Source organism: Gymnodraco acuticeps, unplaced genomic scaffold, assembly GCF_902827175.1.
Source record: "Gymnodraco acuticeps unplaced genomic scaffold, fGymAcu1.1, whole genome shotgun sequence".
Classification (NCBI taxonomy): domain Eukaryota; kingdom Metazoa; phylum Chordata; class Actinopteri; order Perciformes; family Bathydraconidae; genus Gymnodraco; species Gymnodraco acuticeps.
The window spans coordinates 25,696-34,433 of NW_022990461.1; positions in this window are offsets into that span (position 1 = coordinate 25,696).

Below are 8,738 nucleotides of genomic sequence, written 5' to 3' on the forward strand. Positions count from 1 at the left end.
CAAACGACGATGGAGGCAAGTTCAATTCCTTGCCAATCTCTTTTGGCACAGATGGATTCAGGAGTATGTACCACTGTTGCAAGAGAGACAACGGTGGCCAAAGGACAAGAGGAACTTTGTCACAGGAGACATTGTCATTGTAGCGGACTCTAATGCCCCTCGCGGATCCTGGCTGTTGGGCAAGGTACTGCAGACCTTTCCCGACAGACAAGGACTTGTGCGGTCGGTTAAAGTCCGGACGAAGTACAACATCCTGGAGCGACCAATCACGAAGATCTGTCTTCTATTGGAAGCTGAATAAAGACTGAAACCCAACTTCTATTATTGGGGTTACCAACCCTATTGGATTATCTCTAGACCGACAATTTTTTGGAGCCGGAAGTTAACAGGATTACGGAGCTAAGAGCTGGCACCGCTGCGGTGTGAACAGAAAAAAACGCTTTTCCAGCTCCGAGCCGGAGCTGGAAAAGCGCTGGTGTGAAAGGAGCATTAGTGCCGGGAACTTTTACCCCCATTTTCAGTGCCTGCTAGAGAGGTGGTACCAAAAAAGTACCAATTTCTATTGGCTGGGCGAATTGCAAACCACGCCCCGTAAAACTCGTAATAATAAGTGCCGGGGCACTAAGTACGGCAAAGTACTTGGTGTGAAAGCGGCTATTGTTTGACAGGTTTGAAGACATGTTTAGTGTTTGCACAAGAAAATAAATTCCATTGCTTAACAACGGTAAACAAAATTGTTTTAATGGTGGGGTAGGTAAGTTTGAGAAACCGGCTCGAGATACCCTTTTTGTTATATTCCATGGAATGCTCTTAACATCCCGATAGCAATGAATATCTTGTGCTTTGACAAAAAATCCATTAAAAAAATGTCATCTGTGGAAGCCGTAGTACTGTAAAAAGCACGACCAATCATTTTAGGCGGCCCGGCTAAAATGATTGGATGGCCTACCTGCCTGTCAGCTTTCCATCTGTGCACAAACTTATCTTGTGCCCTCATTGGTCATGTGCGCGTTCGTGTGTGTTGGAGGAGGGGCTCTGTAAGGAAGTGGCAGATTTTTTCTGGCTGTGTATTTTCAAATTCTAGCGCACTCAAGCTGGTTTCTCCAAAATTACCTACCTCACCTTTACATGTCTCAGTACAAACATTTAAACTTAACTCTTGATTAATTTGGCAACCTTTTTGGTAGGTGGGAGGAATTTAAAACGGGCAGTGACGATTAATGAGTAGCTCGTACTTTAGGCAATTTTGTTTTTGTTGCTTTATTAGTTAGGAGTTGTCTTCATTGTTTGTAAGACACACAAATACACATTAAGTTATTACTGTTTTTTTGTCAAATTGCTTTCAAAAATAAGATTGTAAGCAGGAAGATTTGTAAAATCATCTGAGAAGTGTGTTTGCGTTTGACACTGGACCAGCTTGGCGGCAGAAATTAATGTGAATGCACAATCATCTGCTGAACCGTCCAGAAGTGATTTACTGCAGGATGCTCATGCTCGTCCCTGACTGGCTGCTTGAGCAGGTTACATAAAGAAAACACACAATGCTCAGCATAAAATCACACCACAATGAGAACCTTAACAACAATCATGTTGAATAACACCCAGGTATTGTGTTCAGTTATGAAACCATTTCTCCTATTGTCTCAGGCAGAACACAATTGAAATCTAGGTCAGTGGGGTACGCAGCGGAGAAAAGGTTCCCAACATTTCAGCACAGACTTGAAGCCCTGACAATAGTCAAGCAGAAGCAGCTCGTCTGTACAGGCCTGTTTTGGGTCATTGTTAGACATGTTGTTAATTAGATCTATTATGACCTCAACAAGCACATTAACTGCCATTAAATGCACATCAACCACCAACTGTTCCATAATGATATATTCGCTTTATCTAAATGGAGTGAAAATTATGTGGTTGATTAAGTTGTATGGAAACACTGCTCTGATTCTTTTTCTATTAATAATTAAACTAAACACAACCTTTGTTTTATCACACAATAACAAATGTGTATTTGATAAAGGTGAATACATGAAATGTAATTAATGGTTGCATTAAGAAATAAAGGGGTTTTATAATTTAATTTAATTCAAATTTGGTTTTGCTTATCAACAATTATTTATGAATACAACTAGGGATCCTCTGTCTCCTCCACCCAGCCATAACATGGGGTCGACCCTCTTCCCCCAATAAAGCTTTGATTGTCAGTGATACTGGGGGGCTGTTTCTTTGACATTTGAGGGCTTAAAACCTGCCCTTAATCCTGTTATCTGACCTCCCATCTTTTGCTCTTTTCACACTTTGATTGGTAGATGTGGATATACTTTACCTGCAGGTGAAGGGGAACAGGCTAACATGTCCATCTGGATGTGATGCTGCAGATTTTGCGCTGAACTCTTTGCACCTAAAACCACAATGAACAGAAAAAAAACAGAATGAGCAAACCATATGTTTGTTGCATACAGCTGCACTTTATAGCAGGGCTGCAAAACACAAATATATACATCAACGACCAATGTTTTATTGATATAATAATGTGCTGGTTCAATCAAATGTTAAAAAAACAGTGTACATCCAAGTTTATCAAAGTCCAATGGGGATGCCATATAATGATTTTACGTTGAAAACTCAAACATATATATGATATAAAACTACTATGAAAAATTACTTCAACAATTATCAGAATAGATTCAGATTATTTCTCAGTCGATTGAATAATCTTTTAGTCAATTTACTATTATGTCTGTAGTAAGTGCAAACAATTTAACCAAGTTGGAAAAAACAACAACAATCCTGTCGATTCTACCACAGTACCGTTTGTCAAGTTGTGTTTACCTTCTCATCTTCCATGAGCATACAACAACCTGCTCAACACTGACTAGCTCCAATCAATATTGTCCATCAGAAGTATTAAGTATGGGACAACCTGGGAATGGAGAATTTGTCAGTCAGGGGGTATACAAGCAAAGGAGGAAATACATGTAAGTACATTTAATAGGTATCATTCATATTTGCAGTGGGTGCTAAAGAAAACAAAGCTCTACCCTTACAGCCAAGTTGACAATGAAAGGTATTTTTGCAAATAACATAACACAGTTCTGGTCAGAGGTAACATGAACAGAATATGAACATTTTTGGAGCACCAGACAGCTGAAAAGGAAAAACAGAAACATATATTCTATTGCAGTCCACTGCTGACATGGAACAGCTGACTTGAAAAGGCTGACATCTAGTGTCACAATATTGAAACTTCTCTCAGCCCTGTCTGACAGAGTTGCTGAAACTGCAGTGTTCTGCATGATATCATGTTACATTAGCAAGCTCTACGTGGGACAGTGAGTTCTCATAACACTATAGGCGTAAAAAAGAAATCACTCAAATAAAATAAAAGGTGGTGTGTCCAATGTTGTAATGCAAATCTGCATTGATTTGGATTAACTGGCTCGCATGAACTGTGATTGTGCACGTTTTCTGCAAAACTTGTTGTTGTTCAATCAAATCATGACACATCAGTTATTAAAAAGGTGTAAAGTATATCACACGTTTACTATAGTTTTTAAGCACAATTTTCACTGATATTTAACCTGAAAGTATTGCAAATAACATTGGTTTTGTGCCAGTCACACGCTAATATATTGATGGTCCCTTGATTAGGACCATGTGAGTTAGGGCAGACCGGATGTGAATTGACCGTCCTCTGACTGACCGTCTGTGAAGGAGAAGACACCGCTGGATCCGGAGTGAATGTCTGTTGAATATTCAGCATACAAATAACTTCACCGCGGCAAGCGTGGTATCAAACCGTATCAAACAAGTAACTAACTATGCTAGCAAGCCAGCTAACTTTAGCTAATTTAAAATGGTCTCACCACAGTCATCAACACTAGATATTCTTGATATTTAATTAGCAGATTGCAAATTGTTCCAAAACTACATAACATTAAAATGTTGAGTAGCCTTCCGAATGTGCTTTAGAATGTGTTTAAATACTCACCAGTTGTTGTAAGTTAACGCCTTTTATCCTGCAGAGGTAACCATAGATAATTTAAAATAACTGTAGTCTGATGAATCGAGTTCGTCAGGTGCCAATTTAACGGCATTATTCGCTAGTGAACCCACATTGTTACAACATAACTAGTAGCCTACTTATCGATCAAGAAGTCAGTCAAGTCACTTCAGCTGATTCAAAATGCTGCGGCTCGTGTACTAACCAGAGTTAGGAAAAGGGACCACATTACTCCTGTTCTGGCTGCCTTACACTGGCTCCCTATAGAACACAGGATAGAATTTAAAATTATTCTTCTCGCCTACAAAGCCCTTAATGGGCAGGCGCCATCTTACCTTAAAGAACTCATTATACCCTACTGTCCTACTAGGGCATTGCGTTCCAAGAATGCAGGGTTGTTGGTTGTTCCTAGAGTCTCTAAAAGTACAATGGGAGCCAGAGCCTTTTCTTATCAAGCTCCACATTTGTGGAATCAGCTTCCAGTTTGTGTTCGGGCGGCAGACACCCTATCCGTTTTTAAGAGTGCGCTTAAGACCTTCCTTTTTGATAAAGCTTATAGTTAGGGCTGATTAGATCCAGCCCCTAGTTTTGCTGATATAGGCTTAGTTTGTCGAGGGACATCTTACTTCTTCCTTCTCTCTGTCTATACCTGTGTACTCATGTTCCGATTAACGCAGCTTCCCCAAATGTCTTTCTTTTTGGTGTCTATATACGCCGGGATCCGGAGTCATGGATGATCCTGCGCTCCTCTGTCCTGGATCGCGAGCCCTGGATCTTGAGTCGTGGCTGTGGTCCTGGATCATAGGTCCTGGATGGATATCCTCGTGGATTCATCTTCCTATTATACACACATGCATTTCCAAACATTTGGACTACCTATGTTGCAAATGTATTATCTTTTCAATTTACACACGGCATCTATTGCACGTCTGTCCGTCCTGGGAGAGGGATCCCTCCTCTGTTGCTCTCCCTGAGGTTTCTCCCATTTTCCCCTTTAAACTGTGGGTTTTCTCCGGAAGTTTTTCCTTGTACGATGTGAGGGTCTAAGGACAGAGGGTGTCGTATTGTCATACTGATATTTTGTACAAACTGTAAAGTCCACTGAGACAAATGTAACATTTGTGATATTGGGCTATATAAATAAACATTGATTGATTGATACGTATGCGACATTTTGCATTTTATCAGAGACATTTTTAAAAGTGAGAAATAAGATTAATTGAAAAACTCTGGACATCACGATATAAATAGATAGAATTAGAGAAAATGAAAATCAGGCCACGTGGAGGCAGCATGGGACACACATTGAAAACACTTGCATCTCTCTCTGTCTGTCTCTCTCTCTCTCTCTCTCTCTCTCTCGTCTCTCTCTCTCTCTCTCTCTCTCTCTCTCTCTCTCTCACACACACACACACACACACACACACACACACACACACACACACACACACACACACACACACACACACACACACACACACACACACACACACACACACACACACACACACACACACACACACACACACACACACACACACACACACACCTTAAGCATTTAAGGCTTTAAGTGTTACCTGTAGTTGTCATAATCAGACTATATGTGTATTTGTTGCCCTTATTTTGCTTTGCAGCAGTTATTTGATCATTTTGATGTCACAATGTGTTATGAATACAATAGTAGCTCAAGGCATAACATAGCATCAAAACAAACAGTAGAGTGCTTCCTGCTGAAATATCAAAAGGAGGTATTTCACTATTCTTTCTGACCCCCAATGTCCTTTTCACTCTTAACTCTCTCTCTTTCTGTGTTCACATTGTGTCAACACACACACACACACACACACACACACACACACACACACACACACACACACACACACACACACACACACACACACACACACACACACACACACACACACACACACACACACACACACACACACACACACACATCTTCAAGCCATGGCTTTCTTTTATGTGTGTTGTAGATTGTGTAATTACAGAGCAATTCACTCATTTCGGGTGACTTGTCTCAAAAGTAATACTTTAATTATAGCTATGCATTTGTTACTGCTTGTACTACTTACCTGTTACCCCAGTAAAAATAAAGAAGGCTTTTCGTTGTCGTGTTAACAAACAATAAAGCTACCCAGCATTTCCAACTTTAATACAAATAAACCAAAAACAACATCCTGAATAAATAAAAATGTAATTATATTTAAAGCATAAGATACTTCATGGATTGTTTTAACTTCTGTCTTACATTAAGAATGATCAGTTATCATAGCAACAACAAATACAAATGAGCATCCCAAAAAAGTTGTTAATATAATTTCTCTATCACGTGGCTCTCTATATGTTTATTTACCATTTTCAAGATTTGGACCAATTCAACTAGTTAACCAAAGACAAAAAAGCTGCTGTTCCTTTGGTCTTACCTACTACTGCTGCTGCTGCTGTCTGACTGACCTGTTGGGAGAGGCAGAACACCCCCCCCCCCCTCCCACCCTCCTCTCTCTGGTCAAGCCATTAGCCACGAATAATGGTGCTGCTACCATCACAGCCAATTGTCTGGATGAAAAGCAGACTCTGCCTCACTTACCGGCGTTGTGTGTTAGCTTGTGACCGAACAGCAGGTTCAGGATCATAGTTTGTGATCAGCTCTGTGGTGCAGGTCAGAGCAGGATAGCAGGCAGATGACATTTCACTCAACAGGAAATGTTGGTGATTGATCACAGCAGAGACATTTCCAGGTCTACTGAAAGAGACATTTTAATTTGTATTATACTGATCGCCCGATACCGAAAATGAAGTTGTTACAAGTATACATCTTACAGTGCATGCAGAGGATATCAACATTCTGATACTGTTTTGTACTATATTTGTAACATCATATTTCTGAATATCCTTAAAGGGCAACTGGTGGATTTGTGGTGAAAAGGAGAGCTAGGGAGAGAGAGGGAGAGGAGAGAGCAGTATCTGTTACCAGGAAAACTCCTACCGTTGTGTCACTGGGAAACCTGCGGGCAGATGTGATGCTGGAGTGATGCAGACACTGGACACTGAGGCAGATTGTCAGACACTGCGCTGAACACGACAGTAAGTGCTCCTGCTTGATTCTTTTGTCTGTGATCCAGAGCTTTTAACTGACAGAAGGCACTGCAGCATCCAGAGCTAACTCTTGGCCAGCTTTGCCTCTGCAAACACCCAGACCATGGTACTGCATCTCATATCATGCAGAATTATGAGATTTGGATTTACTTAACAGCTGCTAAGGTTATTTTTTGATGTTGTAAAATATTTTACTAAATGTTGTAAACATGTTTTTGTATACATCTGCATTTGAAATAACTTTAAAAGGCTAGAATGTGAATGTGCACTGTTTACGCCATTCATTTTGCACTATGTGTTGATATACTGTAATTAAAACCACACACACTGACCGCACACACAGCCGACTCATAGTGTGTAAAGAAGTCATTATCTGCTCTTCCCTCACTGATAAAGCTGAACTGACTGTCAGGCTTATTCATCAGTTTTGAGTATCAGCAGTCTACACAGGGGTGCTGTGTTGTGCTTACTTTTGTGTGTATTGTGACACCATCAGTTTGTCCTACTTATTATTTGCCTGTTATGAGCTAAGAGCACGGTAGCCAGATGGGCGCTGTTGATCTTGTTAGAAAGGTAGATGTGAGAAAACCATTACCTGGACCACAGCAAACACACACACATGTGCATGCATGTGAGCGTACACATACACACACGGATACACACACACAGTTTTATGCATTCTACCATTCGCTAAGCTGCAATCTGCACACTGGTCTCTGCACCTGCTGCACTTAAAGTTATTACTGTGAGTGGACGGTCATAAATAATTATTGCATTGAGTAATATAAATGGAAACTGGATAAGTTAGTGGTTAATTGCCAAGTCACTGTTTCTGTTAAAAAACTAAACAGTAAGCTATGAGTGCAGTTAAGTAAGAGTGAGACAGTAGTAGTCAATTCACATATATTTACATACAGGTTGGCCACTGATTGCATAGGTGTAATGCAAAGTGTAGTTAGCGCTGCCCTGCAAAGTTAATGATTGACCAAGCCTCTTACACTACATCACAGTTGGTTGCTAAGACCCCGAGGAGAGGAGATACCTTGGTTACAAAGAGCTGATGTGTTCACACAGGCACACAGGTATACACAGCATACACAACATATGTGAAACCAATGGACATTTGATCTATGCAGCAAAAATCAGGTGTGCTTTACAAAGATGATTACTGTGATTGCTCTGTGAATGGAAAATTAGATCATTTAAATGCACACTCACATATTCCTCTTCCGGTGTGCAGGAAGTTCCACGTATCATAGTTCTCATGCCACCAGCAGATTAGAGGCTTGTTGCAGCCCTGAAAAGATGGTGGGACTGAGAAACTGCTCTACATGGGAACCATTGCTACTCAAGGCCTCCTGCATTAAGTCCTGTGCCAACGGCTGCTCCCTGGGCATGACCGCACACCTTACCTACGCTAATGCTGACATAGAGTCTGTAGAAGGTGAGTGGTAGGATAATACATAGCACAAGTAATATATATGGCAACTGTATTTGCCATCAAATCGAAGTTGGAAGGAACATGCCTCAATGACGTGAGTAAAATAACAACAAAATAAATCCGACAACTCGGAATTATCTTATAAGCTACCATATTTTTCAACAAAAGAGCTAGAGCTGT